We start from the raw sequence: 17,650 nt of genomic DNA on the forward strand, positions 1-17,650 counted from the left end.
TTGTATTTTCTCTTTCTGGCTTATTTCACAACATAATTACCTCCAGTTCTGTGCATGTTGCTGCAAATGACAGGATTTCACTTTTTTTAAATGGCTGAATCATATTCTGTTGTTTTTCTATAGCCTTCACCCACTAATGGGCATCTTGGTTGATTCCACAGTTTAGGTGCTGTGAATAAGTGCTGCAATAAACGTGAGAGCACAAGTATCTTTTTGATAGAATGATTTCATCAATTTTGTATATTATGTTAGGTTTATGTTGTTGTGACCACAAGACCTGATAGGGACAACTTAAAGGAGGAAGAAAAGTCTATTTTGGCTCCTGGTCTTTGGAGGTTCAGTCCATGTTTGGCCTGCTCTGTAGCTCTGGGTCTAAGGTGAAATAGAACATCATGGCAGAAAGGTTTGGCAGAAGGAAGCTGCTCAGTTCATGACAACCAGGGAGAAGGAAGAGCTGAGAGCAAGGAGCCACAGATGACAATCTCTAGGGGAAAGTCCCTAGTGACCTACCTACTCCAGCCACATCCTACCTGCCTACAATTACCACCCATTAGTCCATTCAAATTATTAATCAAAAGGGAGATGATAGATAACTCATTTTGTTTTTGTTTTCCTGGTGATTAGTAAGACTGAGATTTTCATATATTTATTGAACGTTTGTATGTCATATATAATATGTTGTTTAAATATTGTTTAGTTTTCAGTGGATCTTTATTTATATGTGGTGCTGAGAATCAAACCCAGTGACTCTCACATGCTAGGCAAGCACTCTACCACTGAGCCATAACCACAGTACCTTGGTCTGTGTTTTTGAGAAGTATATTTAGTTCTTCAGTGCATTTTTTTTTTCAGTGCATTTTTTAATTGGAGGTTTATTTTTTCTGTGTTCAGTTTTTGACTTCCTAACATAGTCTGGATATTAATTCCTTGTGAGATGAGTAATTCACAAGTATTTTCCATTTTTATAGATTGTCTCTTAATTTTTTTGATTATTTCTTTGGTTGGACAGAGGCTTTTTAGTTCAACATAATCTCATTTGTATATTTTTACTTTAGTTGCCTGTTCCTTCGGGGTCCTATTTTGGAAAATCTTTGCCTATACCAGTGTCTTGAAGGTTTTCCATTTTCTTGTAATTTTATAGTTGCAGCTTTAACATGTAGGGCTTTCATTCCATTTTGAGTTGCTTATGTATGGTAAAAGGAAGCATACTCATTTCATTCTTTTACATATGTATATCCAAATTGGACAGCACAATTTATTAGTCTGTCCTTTCTTCATTGTGGGTTCCTGGTGGCTTTGTCAAAAATTAATTGGCTGGGTGAAGAGGATTAATTTCTGGGTTCACTATTCTGTTCCACTGGTCTCTCTGTTTTCATGTTACTACCATGAGTTTTTTGGTCACTGTAACTTTGTAATAAGTTTTGAAGTCAAATATTGTGATGCCTCTAGCTTTTTTGTTATTTTGTTCAGGATGACTTTGACTGTTCTGGGTTGTTGTTGGTTTCATATAATTTTAGAATTGTTTTTTCTACTTTTGTGAAGGAATTCTTGATTTTAAAAGGAATTACGTTGATCTATAGATTGCTTTGGGGAGTACTGTTGTTTTAACAATAGTATTTCTTGTCCAATTCTTCTGTCCCCTGTAACTTCTTTCATCAGTGCTTGAGAATTTTCTTGTAGAGATCTTTTACTTCTTTGGTTAACTTTATTCCTAAATATGTAATTTTTGTAGCTATTGTGAACTAGATTGCTTTATTACCATCTTCTGCAAGTTCATTAGTGAATAAAAATGCTGCTTTTTATAGCTTTCAACTTCATTGAACATATCTGTTCGAACAGCTTCTTGGTGGAGTATTTATATTTTTCTATGTATTAAAATGTCATGTGCAATATGGATTCTATAACTTTTTCTTTCCAATTTGGATGCTCTTTCTTTTTCTTAAATATACTAAATGGTGGAAGTGGACATTGTTGGCTTGTTTCTGTCTTAGAAGAAATACCTTCAGTTTTTCCCCACAACTAGTGGGTTTTTCATATACCATAACCTTTAGTAATTTGATGTACTCATTCTGTACCTACTATATTTTTGAGTTTTTATCATGAAGAAATGTTGTATTTTAGTGATTTTTTTGTACCTATTGAAATGATGATACAGTTTTTCATTCTTTTGGTGTGTTGTATTGTAATTGATTTTGCATATATTGAATCAGTTTTGCATCCCTGAGATGAGTCTCTCTTAATCATGGTGTATGATCTTTTTCATATGCTGTTGAATTCCATTTACTAGTATTGAGAAAAATCTATATTCATCAGGGATATTATACGTCTGCAGTTTTCTTTTTTATTGTATGTAATGTATGGTTTTGATAGAAGGGTAATGCTGGCCTTGTATAAAGTTTGACAGTTACTTCATTTCAATTTTTTGGAATAGTTTGGAAGAATTGGAATTCGTTTAAAAAATGTTTCATAGGAGCTTGGAGAAGATGGCGGTGAGGGGAGTGCATTACCCCCGTGTGCTGCTTCACTGTGTGGGAGTATGACAAGTCAGGACGGCTAAAGGATATCTTGTTAGGAATTTCCAGCAATAGTGGGGTGCGCCGGAACCTGGAGGAAGGATTTCCATCGCACGAGGATCGGCTACGGGGACTCAAACGCGAGAGGTTTGTCGCACGGAGGGTAAAACTGCTTATTCAGCAAATCGCCCCGCGGCTAGAGTCTGCAAGGCGCGCTGGGATAGAGACGCAGGGTTACAGTGCTGCAGTTTCTGCCAGCCGCGCAAGCACCGCACTCAGGGCTGAATTCTGGGTTCGAGACGGGGGAAGGAAGCGGTCCATCTCTGTTCTCCACACCGGTCAGACCACAGAGGAGGCCAGCAGCCACCATGTTGGTAAACTGACGTCACCACACCTGTTTTTGACTGACCGCAGCTCATTCAGCCATAGAACAGGTAATTTCAGGCTGCAATTCGCCTGTGGCTCGCAGACAGATTGCTAGGGTTCAGCGCCTGGGTGCTTCTTAAAATCTGATCTTATCGGAGTGAACACGGAGCGCGGGGCGGCCGAGTTCTGGCTCCCGGAACCGTCCCGGAACCGCCCTGGCTCAGGGCTGCGGAGCCTGCGGAGGCTGCTTCTTGGACCCTGCTACTATCAGAGCATACACCAAGCACCAAGAAGCCGAATTCCGGCTCCCGGAACTGAGCCCGCGGGGACTGCTTCTTGGAGCCTACACTTAGAGGAGCTTACACCGAGCACGGAGCGGCCGAGTTCCGGCTCCCGGAACCGTCCCGGAACCGCCCTGGCTCAGGGCTGCGGAGCCCGCGGAGGCTGCTTCTTGGACCCTGCTACTATCAGAGCATACACCAAGCACCAAGAAGCCGAATTCCGGCTCCCGGAACTGAGCCCGCGGGGGCTGCTTCTTGGAGCTTACACTTATAGGAGCTTACACCGAGCACGGAGCGGCCGAGTTCCGGCTCCCGGAACTTCCCTGGACCGGGGCTAGGAGCCCGCGGAAACTGTGTCTCGGTCCGGGTCCTGCTGAGGGCTGGTCAGGACTCACCCGTTGCTTGGGTTGCCCGGCAAGGGGAACGAAATGCTGCCATTCGCATAGGATACCAACATGGCAGAGATCTGATGTCAGCAGAAAGCGGTGGAGGAGAGATCTTCATAAATACCAGCAGTGACATAAGCAGTTGGTCTCCTGGTAAGGGGGGTGAGGCTCAGTCACCCGAGTCTCCTCAATTTGTCCTCGAGCCAGAGGGAAGGAGCCGGGCCGCCGCCAGCCCCCGGAGCAGGCCCAGCGGCTCGCCAGCGTGGTGACCGCGTGACCCCAATTGGAGAGGGGGCGGAGCGGAGCCGCCACCCACACCCGCCAGGTGGGCAGACCCACGACCCAGTAGTACATGGGCGTGGTAGGAGGGGCAGGGCAGAGCCGCCCTTCGCGCTTGCAAGGTAAACAGACCTGTGACAGCCTGGCGGGTCAGGCCCAGTGGCGTGCCAGTGTGGTACACACGTCACCCCAACTCGAGTAGGGGCAGAGCAGATCCTTCTCCCACGCCCGGATCAGGCCCTGCCGGTGTGGTGGTCACGTGACCCCAATTGGAGTGGGGGCGGAGCGGAACCGCCACCCGTGCCCGCAGGGTGAGCAGACCAGTGATCAACCTGCAGATCAGGCCCAGGGGTCCGCAGGCGTGGTAGGAGGGGCAGGGCAGATCCGCCGCCCGCGCCTTCAAGGTAGGCAGACCTACAACAGACCGGCGGATCAGGCCCAGGAGCCTGCCGGCGTGGTACAAACACCACCCTAATTGGAGTAGTGACAGAGCAGAGTCGCCTCCCTTGCCAGGAACAGACCCAGCGTCCTGCAGGCAGGGTAGTCACGACACCCCAATTGGAGTAGGGGCAGAGCAGAGCCTCCACCCGTGCCCGAAAGGTGGGCAGATGTGCGACCGACCAGCGGGACAGGCCCAGTGGCCTGCTGGTACGACAGACACGTCACCCCATTTGGAGTAGGGGCAGAGTAGAGCTGCCGCCCGCGCCTGCAGGGTAGGCAAACCTGCAACCGACCGGCGGATCAGGCCCGGTGGCCTGCCGGCGTGGTACACTCGTCACCCCAATTGGAGTAGGGGCAGAACAGAGCCGCCACCAGCTCCCAGAACAGGCCCAGTGACCTACAGGCGTGGTAGCCACAACACCCCAATTGGAATAAGGAGAGAGCAGAGCCGCCGCCCGCACCTGCAGGAAAGATACGCAAGCAGTATGAAAAGACAAGGAAAGAAAGGACCACAAGCAATGCAGGTCAACGCAACTTTAGAAGAGGTAACAGCTGCAGCAGATGGAATGTCAGATAAAGAATTCAGGATATACATGCTTCAGATGATCTGGAGTATCAAGGAAGACATTAAACAGCAAAATCAGACAATGAAAGATCACTTCGACAACGAATTACGCAAACAAATCCAGGAAGCAAAGGATCAACTATACAGGGAGATAGAGGTTATAAAAAACAAGCAATCAGAAATCCTAGAAATGCAGGAAGCAATAAACCAACTTAAAAACTCAATGGAGAATACTACCAACAGAGTAGAACACTTAGAAGATAGAACATCAGACAATGAAGACAAAGTATTTCAACTGGAAAAGAACATAGACAGCTCAGCAAGACTGTTAAGAAACCATGAGCAGAACATCCAAGAAATATGGGATAACATTAAGAGACCAAACTTAAGAGTCATTGGGATACAGGAAGGTACAGAGCTCCAAACCAAAGGAATGAGCAGTCTATTCAATGAAATAATACAAGAAAACTTCCCAGACTTGAAGAATGAGACAGAATCCCAAATCCTAGAAGCCTACAGGACGCCGAATGTGCAAAATCATAAGAGATCCACACCTAGACACATTATAATGAAGATGCCCAACATACAGAATAAGGAGAGAATTTTAAAAGCTACAAGAGAAAGGAAGCAGATTACATTTAGGGGCAAGCCAATCAGGATAACAGCTGATCTTTCAACACAGACTCTGAAAGCTAGAAGATCCTGGAATAACATATTTCAAACACTGAAAGAAAATGGGTTCCAACCAAGAATTGTGTATCCAGCGAAATTAAGCTTCAGGATGGAGAATGAAATTCAAACCTTCCACGATAAACAAAAGTTTAAAGAATTCGCAGCTAGAAAACCATCTCTTCAAAACATCCTCGCCAAAGTATTACAGGAAGAGGAAATGGAAAATAACAATGAAAACCAACAGTGGGAGGTAGGACAGTAAAGGGGGGGGGGAAATAATCAAAGAGGAAAACAAACAATGTTTAGTAACAGAAATAAACAAATATGGCTGGAAGAACAACCCATATCTCAATAATAACCCTAAATGTTAATGGCTTAAACTCACCAATTAAGAGACACAGGCTAGTAGAATGGATCACAAAACAAGACCCAACAATATGCTGCCTACAGGAGACGCATTTGATAGGAAAAGACATACATAGGCTGAAGGTGAAAGGTTGGGAAAAATCATATCACTCATATGGACTTTGGAAACAAGCAGGCGTGTCCATACTCATATCAAATAAAATAGATTTCAAGCCAAAGTTAATCAAAAGAGATAAAGAGGGACACTACATACTGCTTAAGGGAACCATACACCAACAAGACATAACAATCATAAATATTTATGCCCCAAACAATGGTGCAGCTATGTTCGTCAAACAAACTCTTCTCAAGTTCAAGAGTCTAATAGACCACCACACCATAATCATGGGAGACGTCAACACACCTCTCTCGCCACTGGACAGATCTTCCAAACAAAAGTTGAATAAGGAAACTATAGAACTCAATAACACTATTAATAACCTAGACCTAATTGACATATATAGAGTATACCACCCAACATCAAGCAGTTACACTTTTTTCTCAGCAGCACATGGATCCTTCTCAAAAATAGATCATACATTATGTCACAGGGCAACTCTTAGACAATATAAAGGAGTAGAGATAATACCATGCATCTTATCTGATCATAATGGAATGAAACTGAAAATCAATGATAAAAGAAGGAAGGAAAAAGCATACATCAATTGGAGAATGAACAATAGGTTACTGAATGATCAATGGGTTATAGAAGACATCAAGGAGGAAATTAAAAAATTCTTAGAGATAAATGAAAACACAGACACAACATATCGGAATCTATGGGACACATTGAAAGCAGTTCTAAGAGGAAAATTCATTGCTTGGAGTTCATTCCTTAAAAAAAGAAAAAACCAACAAATAAATGATCTCATACTTCATCTCAAAATCCTTGAAAAAGAAGAGCAAAACAACAGCAAAAGAAGTAGAAGGCAAGAAATAATTAAAATCAGAGCTGAAATTAATGAAATCGAAACAAAAGAAAGAATTGAAAAAATTGACAAAACTAAAAGTTGGTTCTTTGAAAAAATAAACAAAATCGACAGACCCTTAGCGATGCTAGCGAAGAGAAGAAGAGAGAGAACTCAAATTACTAGCATACGGGATGAAAAAGGCAATATCACAACAGACACTTCAGAAATACAGAAGATAATCAAAAACTATTTTGAATCCTTATACTCCAATAAATTAGAAGATAGTGAAGGCATAGATAAATTTCTTAAGTCATATGATCTGCCCAGATTGAGTCAGGAGGATATAGAAAACCTAAACAGACCAATATCAATTGAGGAAATAGAAGAAACCATAAAAAGACTACCAACTAAGAAAAGCCCAGGTCCGGATGGGTATACAGCAGAATTTTACAAAACCTTTAAAGAAGAACTAATACCAATACTTTTCAAGCTACTTCAGGAAATAGAAAAGGAGGGAGAACTTCCAAATTCATTCTATGAGGCCAACATCACCCTGATACCTAAACCAGACAAAGACACTTCAAAGAAAGAAAACTACAGACCAATATCTCTAATGAACCTAGATGCAAAAATCCTCAATAAAATTCTGGCCACTCGGATACAAAAACTTATCAAAAAAATTGTGCACCATGATCAAGTAGGATTCATCCCTGGGATGCAAGGCTGGTTCAATATACGGAAATCAATAAATGTTATTCACCACATCAATAGACTTAAAAATAAGAACCATATGATCATCTCGATAGATGTGGAAAAAGCATTCGACAAAGTACAGCATCCCTTTATGTTCAAAACTCTAGAAAAACTAGGGATAACAGGAACATACCTCAATATTGTAAAAGCAATCTATGCTAAGCCTCAGGCTAGCATCATTCTGAATGGAGAAAAACTGAAGGCATTCCCTCTAAAATCTGGAACAAGACAGGGATGCCCTCTCTCTCCACTTCTGTTCAACATAGTTCTTGAAACACTGGCCAGAGCAATTAGACAGACGAAAGAAATTAAAGGCATAAAAATAGGAAAAGAAGAACTTAAATTATCACTATTTGCAGATGATATGATTCTATATCTAGCAGACCCAAAAGGCTCTACAAAGAAACTATTAGAGCTAATAAATGAATTCAGCAAAGTGGCAGGATTTAAAATCAACACGCATAAATCAAAGGCATTCCTGTATATCAGCGACAAATCCTCTGAAATGGAAATGAGGACAACCACTCCATTCACAATATCTTCAAAAAAAATAAAATACTTGGGAATCAACCTAACAAAAGAGGTGAAAGACTTATACAATGAAAACTACAGAACCCTAAAGAGAGAAATAGAAGAAGATCTTAGAAGATGGAAAAATATACCCTGTTCATGGATAGGCAGAACTAACATCATCAAAATGGCGATATTACCAAAAGTTCTCTATAGGTTTAATGCAATGCCAATCAAAATCCCAACGGCATTTCTTGTAGAAATAGAGAAAGCAATCATGAAATTCATATGGAAAAATAAAAGACCCAGAATAGCAACAACAATGCTAAGCAAGAAGTGTGAATCAGGCGGTATAGCGATACCAGACTTCAAACTATACTACAGAGCAATAGTAACAAAAACAGCATGGTACTGGTACCAAAACAGGCGGGTGGACCAATGGTACAGAATAGAGGACACAGAAACCAATCCACAAAACTACAACTATCTTATATTTGATAAAGGGGCTAAAAGCATGCAATGGAGGAAGGATAGCATCTTCAACAAATGGTGCTGGGAAAACTGGAAATCCATATGCAACAAAATGAAACTGAATCCCTTTCTCTCGCCATGCACAAAAGTGAATTCAAAATGGATCAAGGAGCTTGATATCAAATCAGAGACGCGCCGTCTGATAGAAGAAAAAGTTGGCTACGATCTACATTCGGTGGGGTCGGGCTCCAAATTCCTCAATAGGACACCCATAGCACAAAAGTTAATAACTAGAATCAACAAATGGGACTTACTCAAACTAAAAAGTTTTTTCTCAGCAAAAGAAACAATAAGAGAGGTAAATAGGGAGCCTACATCCTGGGAACAAATCTTTACTCCTCACACTTCAGATAGAGCCCTAATATCCAGAGTATACAAAGAACTCAAAAAATTAGACAATAAGAGAACAAACAACCCAATCAACAAATGGGCCAAGGACCTGAACAGACACTTCTCAGAGGAGGACATACAGTCAATCAACAAGTACATGAAAAAATGCTCAACATCTCTAGCTGTCAGAGAAATGCAAATCAAAACCACCCTAAGATACCATCTCACTCCAGTAAGATTGGCAGCCATTAGGAAGTCAAACAACAACAAGTGCTGGCGAGGATGTGGGGAAAAGGGTACACTTGTACATTGCTGGTGGGACTGCAGATTGGTGCAGCCAATTTGGAAAGCAGTATGGAGATTTCTTGGAAAGCTGGGAATGGAGCCACCATTTGACCCAGCTATTCCCCTTCTTGGTCTATTCCCTAAAGACCTAAAAAGAGCATGCTACAGGGACACTGCTACATCGATGTTCATAGCAGCACAGTTCACAATAGCAAGACTGTGGAACCAACCTAGATGCCCTTCAATAGATGAATGGATAAAAAAAATGTGGCATTTATACACAATGGAGTATTACTCTGCATTAAAAAATGACAAAATCATAGAATTTACAGGGAAATGGATGGCATTAGAGCAGATTATGCTAAGTGAAGCTAGCCAATCCCTAAAAAACAAATGCCAAATGTCTTCTTTGATATAAGGAAAGTAACTAAGAACAGAGTAGGGACGAAGAACAGGAGAAGAAGATTAACATTTAACAGGGATGAGAGGTGGGAGGGAAAGGGAGAGAGAAGGGAAATTGCACGGTAATGGAAGGAGATCCTCAGGGTTATACAGTGGAGGGGGTAGAGAGAGAGGAAGGGAGGGGAGGGGAGAGGTGGGGAGGGGGGAGGGTGGAGGATGGGAAAGGCAGTGGAGCACAACAGACACTAGTATGGCAATTTGTAAATCAATGGATGTGTAACTGATGTGAATCTGCAATCTGTGTATGGGGTGAAGGTGGGAGTTCATAACCCACTTGAATCAAAGTGTGGAATATGATATGTCAAGAAATTTGTAATGTTTTGAACAACCCACAATAAAAAATTAAAAAAAAAAAAAATGTTTCATAGAATGTAGCAGTAAAACCATCAGGTTCTGAACTTTTTTCCCCCAGATGGCAGACTTCTAGTAATGTTAACTTGCTACAAATTTTTAGACATAAATCTAATAGATGACAGGAGGACTCTTGGTCAGAGAACAGATTGTACTGTAATAGCCTTCAGCACTGGTTCCCCAAACCACAATCTCTTCAGTTATAAGGTAGTGGTAGCTCAGTGTTCCTTTGAAGTATGGTTGTGCTTTACAAAAGGATCCCACAGAATATGAGAATCAAAGGTTATAGGATGTCTGGCATATAGGCTCATCCTATCCTAGTGGGGAGGCAGAGGGAGGGGGAGAGAATATTTTGAAATGTGAGCAAATGGCTATGTGTAGCAGTCTCTGAATCTTGTTGGAGCAATATACTACTTGTAAGTCCCAGAATGTGTAGAAATGTGAGACTATTCTTGTAGAATTATCTTGCAACAAGCTGGTTATTGTCCACAATGCTTAAGCAAAGCTACAACAAAATACTTCTGGAGGGATGTATTTTAAAACTAGACCTCAAGTAGTTCCCTGTTTGACATCATGGGATTGAGGTGAAAAGGAGAACCCCTTAGGAGAACTTTGTGTCTACAAGCTCTTCCTCAACATCTGTGTGGGGGAGAGTGGAGACAGACTGATCCAGTCAGCCAAAGTGTTGGAAGAGCTCCACAGGTCAGACTTGTGTTTTCCAAAGCTAGATAGTACTGTCAGATCTCTGGTGTCAGGAGAAATGAAAGGACTCTTGTCCACTGCATCGTTTGTTTGGCCAAGGCAGAAGAAATTCTGGAGAAGGGTCTTAATGTATGTGGGTATGAATGAAAAAAATAAATTTTTAGCTACTGGCAACTTTTGTTTTGGGATCTAGGAATACTTCATCTGGGCATCAAATACTATCCAAGAATTAGTATCTATAGTCTGGATCTGTAAGTGGTGCTGGGTGGGCCAGGTTTCAGCATCACAGAGAAGTAGTTCAGAACCAGCTGCATTGGAGCCAAACAGACTCGGCAAAGAGGAGGTCATGCACTGGTTCCAGCAGAAGTCTGATGGGTCTGATGGATTCTATGATGGCAAATAAATTCCTGAATTAGTTTAAATAGCACCCCACGAACACCTGTGTGGTGGAGCACTACAGTTTATAGATATGAGAACACATATGTACATATCATGTGTATTGAGATTATATATATTACACACAGAATTCATACACATTCTGAATGTTAACTGTGTATAAAGAAATGAGAAAAGGTAAGCCTAAATTATGGTCAAATAATGAGACTGTAAAAAAAAAAATGGAGAATTGTGATAAAGTAGCTCCATAGGCTTTAAAGATAAAAGATTAATTGAAACGAAAATTTAACTGGGTAGTTTGAGTAGAAATTTAGATACAGCAAAGAAAATGAACAAAAATGGTTTAAAAATGGAAAGAAGTGATGAAGTTCTATGGAGACATATATTCAGATCGTTTCTCCATGTGTTAATTGGATTATTTGTTATAACTTTTTGAGTTCCTTATGTGTTTTGAATATTAATCCTGTGTCAGATTGGATAGGTGGTCAGCTTTTTCACTGCTATGACTAAAAGACCTGACCAGAATGATTGTAGAGGAGGAAAAGTTTATTTAGTGGTTCACGGTTTCAGAGGTCTCAGTCCACAGACACCTGACTCTGTTCCTCAGGGCTTAACATGAGGCTGAACATCATGGCAGAAGGGTATGGCAGAGGAAAGTAGCTCACATGATGATTCAGAAGCAGAGAGAGAGACTACTGGCCAGATACAGTGTATGCCCCAAAGGAATGCTCCCAATGGCCTATCTCCTCCACCCACAACCTACCTGCCTTCAGTTACCACTTAGTTAATTTCCATCAGGGGATTAATTCACTGATAGGGTTAAGGCTCTCATAACCCAATCATTTCCCCTTTAAACCTTCTTTCATTGTCTCACACATGAGCTTTTGGGGGATACCTCCCATCTAAACCATAACAGTTGGCAAATATTTTCTCCCATCCTTCAAGTTCTGCGTACTGATTATTGCCTTGGCTCTGCTGAAGCTTTTTAGTGGGATGTAATCCCATTTGTCTATTTTTGCTTATGTTTCATGTGATTTTGGCATCCCAAATAAAAAAAAATCCCTGCCCATTACAATGTCCTGAAGCATTTTTTGTTTTCTTCTAGGATTTTTCTACTTGGGAGAGACTGAAGAGAGTAGAGGAATAGAAAAATCTAAGTGTTAAGGATTGAGAATGTTCTAAAATTCCTGAAAGATGAATGATTAGAAAAAAGCTGAGCAGCCAAAGGAAAGAAACTTCCAAAGGGAAGTTAGAGAGAGGATGTAGACTCTTTAATAGCAGCACAAGTCAAAGCATTTTTGAAGGCCTGAGGGGGGAGAATGTATACCCAGTAAGTGTAACTACTCCTTAAGCACAAGGGAAAAATAAAGGCTTTGTTTTTGGGCAAATAAAATTAAAAATTTCATGCCAAATTTTAATCATCTAAAATGTGCTTGAGGAAGACATGGAATGGTTCCAGAAACAAGTAAAATACAATGCTAGGATATAAATTAGAATTAAAAGTGCAAAAAGAGAATGGGTAGAAAATTAACAAACAAAGGCTAAATATAAACAAACACCATAAAAATGTCTAATTTGTGATTTGAAAATTTAAGACTAAAATATGGGTAGAAGTAGCATTTGGGAAAGAATCCAGTGTTAAATCTTTTAAAGGTGGTTTAATAATGTAGGAGAAGGGGTAAAATATGGGCTGTATATTCTTACAATGCATGTATGGTCACTGAATTAGGGAGCCTCTAAAAGAATAGAAATGACTGAAACAATGAAGAGTAGAACTCAAACCAAAAGACACAAAGAAATGGGAAAAAAAGCAAATAATGAGCACAATATAAGGTGTTCAGAAATGAGTGCAAGTATTAGTGATTCCCTTAGATGTAAATAGAGTAGTTCATATAAAGTTCTAATTAGCAGTCTGGATTAAACTCACAAAAAAGCTCTTTTGATTACAGAAGGCACAATTAAAACATCAGCATATAGAAAACTTTGTACAGAAAGATAAAGTAATAAAGAGAAAACTGATGTAGGCTATTCAAGTATCACAAAATTCAGCCTTCCTAAATTGTTGATGGAGGATCACACTTCATATTAAAATCCATGGGAAGCTATAACTCTAAACTTGAATATATACCTAGTAACTTCACAACAAGAAAAGCAAAAATGGACAAGAGCACAAAGAAAATAATTTCACTATCATAGTGGGAGAATAATACAAATTGTCTCTGTAATTGTTTAAGCAGACATGTCAGAATATATAAGATTTGAACACAATTAGTGGTATTGATCTAGTAGATATATATAGAACTCTGTACAAGACAATTGATAGAAGACACACACTTTTCAAGTACACAGGAAACATTTACATAAATTGACCATTTAGGAGGCCATTTACCATGAATATATTTCAAAAGACTCAGATTATGCATACCACATTTTCTAACCACAGTGTAATTGAGTTAAAATGTCTAACATAAAGATAACTAAAAACTTCCATGGCAGAGATGCTTATTATCCTCTAGTAGCTAACCCCCTTTCTTCTTTCTAGAATCTGAGGTTTGAGTAGAAGCATGGTGGTTCTGTCTGCCTTGCCACTAGGTCCGGAGAAGACCTTTTGGAGTACAAGACTTGGTGCACCTTCCTGGTGAAATGTTTTAAAGAAGAAATAGCTCTTGATTTATTTCTCCTCTTTGCCCCTGTCCAGGATACAGATATCCTATGGAGCATCAGCTCCTTTGGCAAGGGAGGGGCAGCACCCTGGGGGCTAAAGGGGTAGCAAAATAGACAGTTGATAGAGTGGAGAAGGCTCTCGGTATAGCCTGCCCACCCACCTCTGAGAGAAATATACTGCACCCTTTTCAGAGCCACTTTATTTTTGGTACTTACTAATAAAAGCCATTGGCATTGCTAATTAAGGCTACCACATGCATAGAAATTATTAAAAAATTGTGAAAATTATTAAAAATATCCTAAATAGTTCAGGGTCCAGGAAATATATTTTTTAAAATTATTTTTTAGTTGTAGTTGGACACAGTACTTTTATCTGTGTGGTACTGAGGATCGAACCCAGGGTCTTGCATGTGCTAAGCAAGTGCTCTACCACTGAAACATAACCCCAGCCCCTCCAGGAAATCTTACTAGAAACTAGATTATACATAGAACTGAGGAGCAAAATATAGTATACAGAAGACGTGGGTACTGCTAAAGCAGTACTTACAAATTTGTAGTCTTAAGTATTTGGATGACAAAATACTGAAATTTAATACATTAAAGATTTTGTTTAGAAAAGTATGAACCAATTTTTGTACACATTAGTTTTTTGTGGATATATACACACATTTCTATTTCCTCATCTCTTAAAAAAAATTCACACTGATAAAGATATATCCATTTCATCCTAACTCATTTTCTCTTCCTTTCCATATTGTAATTTCATTCTAATATAATGAAAACCTTGAGACTGTTATCTTCACTGTTTTTGATCAAATCCCTGTACGTAACAAGTCTCCCGTTTTTGCCACCATACTATCCTACACTTGGATGCATTCCTTATTCCATTGGAACTTGAGCGCACTACACTACCCAACATGGCAGGCAACCCCTTCACCTGTATGTTTCCCCACACTGCTTGGTTGCCAGCAAGCATCAGGCCACTGGGCATGAGTGATTCTTGTCTGCCTGAGTTCTGCCTCCCTGCTCACAGCTTGTTTATAGTCTGCAATCTGTGATTGGCCACTCCCATGTGTGGATCCTCTCCTAAACCAAAGTGCTTTCACTCTCCATGTTAAGCTATTCTCATTCCCTCTCCTGTCCCCCTATATGGTATGGATGTCCTTCTCGGCTTGCTGGCTCTCACTTTGTCATGCCTCTCCACAAGCATCATTTCATGACCACATGAGAGCTTGGACACCCCTGCTGGGCGACCACCCAGCCTACAGCCTCCGACTCACTCTGACACCTTTTGCTGGATCTGTTCTCTAGATGCCTTTCTCAACCTGCTGAAACTCTGGCAGACAGATGATAGCCTCCTTCTAGCCACCAGGGATATTTTCCTTGTTTCCTTTTACTTAATGACTTTAATACTGAATGTTCAGGATTGTTTGAGAAGAAAAGGAAAAGAAATGGATAGAAAAAAGAGATGTAAGCCCAATTCTTCCCCCCCCCCACTTTCAGGCCTGAATAAACTCTTAGCAAATACTGACAATTGTATTGAAAAAAACAGGAATACTGCAGGCCAATTCATCATAAACATAGATGCAAAAATCCTAGATGAAATATTAGAACTCAAATAGAGATTTTAATAGGACATAAATAGATTAGGACCATGTTGAATTTATTTCAGAAATTTAATGTTATGTGATGTTAGAAATGGAATCGGTATTATACATCATGTTCAAAGAAAAAATGGTAAAAAAAAAACATGGAATCCTAGTAGGTGCAGTAATAATATTTAAAGTAGTTCAGTATCTTTTCTCACAGCAAAAGTTCAAGAAACTAGGAATAGAAGCAAACTTTCTATACCTAATAAGAGTACTTATGAGAATCTTGAATCTCATAAGTACAAGCATGATACTTGAAGTATAGTGTTGAACATTTTCTTTTCTGAAATCAAGAGAAAGGCCAGAATTTTCACATCTGTACACTATTCCATCATCTATGGGTGGTATTAATTAATGACCTACACAAGACAAGTCAAAAAGGAAGGCAAGGGCCAGAACATGTTTTCTCAATTTCTGATTTCTACAACATATCTTTATCATTATCACTTAAGGATTTGAGGTAGCTTATATACTTTAACAACAGGAAGGTGTGAGAGAGTAAAGGTAAATTCTTAGTCTGGGCTGGCTTTAGTGACCAGTTTGACGAGAATATGGCATAAGTGATGGACTAAGGCTTTTGAGAAGAGGTAAGATGAAATCTTAGTTCACCTGGATCTCTTGGAACACCATCTTTGGGAGCCCTAAAGACAAACAAGTTCTTATATTGAAGTTTCCTGAGATCTTAAGTATTAGAGAGGACATGAGTAGATGGTCAAGTCTTGTCACTCTTCACATCAAAGCCAGACACACATTTGGGTCAGGCCACTTAGACCCTCCTGATCATCCCATCTCCCAGCTGGATCCTATCGAGTAGTTGGTATCAATTCCACATGGAATAGAGAATTGCTGAGCTGAATGCTGCCTGAATTGTTAATCCACAGAACAGAGATTTAAATAAAAATTTGTTTAAAACCACTTTGTTTTAAAATTTGCTTTACAACAAGATAACCAGAATATAAGTGTAACAGAAGTACAAAAACTAGAGCTTTAAAATAGAAATAGATATTTTCCCTTTACATTTTATTATTGCCTTTAAAATTTATTTCCCCCCTTATTTATTTCTGTGGATTACTATGTTTTTAAAATTTCATTCAGAGCTGGACTAAAATTTTGGGTCACAATAGTAGACTTACTTCATCTTTCTCCAATAATTATTGTATGTGCTTCTTTTGAAATACTCCTGCCCCCAAACCTTCAACACAATTGTTTAATAATATTTTATTAAACCCACTCAGTATTCATTTCCTGAAATACAGAAAGAGACATAAGCTTGATAGTAATGTCTTAGGTTAGAAATGATTTAAATTCGTTCATCTGTAGGGTTTCTAAAGCTGTGCTTGTTGAGATAAATGTATTTCTAATCATGTGCATCCAGACAGATGTGTTGACCTGTCAAATGATTTAGCTGAGCACATTATTTAAAAATTTCCCTTAAAATATGGGGGTCCAAGTCAAGAAGGAATGCATGATAAGTTTTGGCGTTTGTGGAAGCAAACAATGTTTATAATTTTTTTTAAAACCCTTTAGTGGAAACAAAAAAATGACTTCCTATGACAATTCTGAGTTAATGGAGTCAAGCTGGGTTTTAATTATAAGTGAATTTGAGATGGACAGATGCTTAGACATTTCATATAATACAGCTGAGCATTGCACAGAGTGTCCTTGTCTGAAAGTCCAGGTACTTGGGCCCTAGTACTCTCCTCTTGTACTTTGACTAGGAAAATTGTTTTGCCCTTTGGGGCCTCAGTTTCCTCATTTATCAAATGAGGAGGTTGTTGAGCTTCAATAAAATGTGAGACCTGCAAGGAAGCTGAGAAATCATCTAGTTTTGACTTATTTTGTAGATAAAGGAATACACATACCATCATCCATACATAACATTTATTGATGAAACAGACACTTTGAGAGTGAAATGGGGCTCTAAAATAATTAAAAATTGAGGGAAAAAACTGTTATATGAAACTCTAGTGTAGTTCAACTCAAAACCATTGTCAAAACCAAGAATTATTCAAACCAGAATACATACGTGGGTACATAATTCAAACTTCATATTGATAATCTAAGTTTCATGAGCAACTGATTTTTGGTGTACAGTTTATCAGTTTTTTAGATAAATGGCTTTTTTCTCAATTGACTTTAAAACATTTTCTTAAAATTGTAATACCATATGAAGTTACACTTTATGGATAATAAGTCAT

At 39.7% G+C, this 17,650-nt stretch overlaps 1 pseudogene; it reads left to right on the forward strand.

Moving 5' to 3' along the window:
• Positions 1–11,146, forward strand: part of LOC124093724 (large ribosomal subunit protein uL5-like) — a 31,744-nt pseudogene extending 20,598 nt beyond the window's left edge.
• Positions 11,147–17,650: the final 6,504 nt, after the last annotated feature.

Source organism: Marmota monax, unplaced genomic scaffold, assembly GCF_021218885.2.
Source record: "Marmota monax isolate L192 unplaced genomic scaffold, Marmota_monax_Labrador192_F-V1.1 WCK01_AAM20220418_F8-fsc00290, whole genome shotgun sequence".
Classification (NCBI taxonomy): domain Eukaryota; kingdom Metazoa; phylum Chordata; class Mammalia; order Rodentia; family Sciuridae; genus Marmota; species Marmota monax.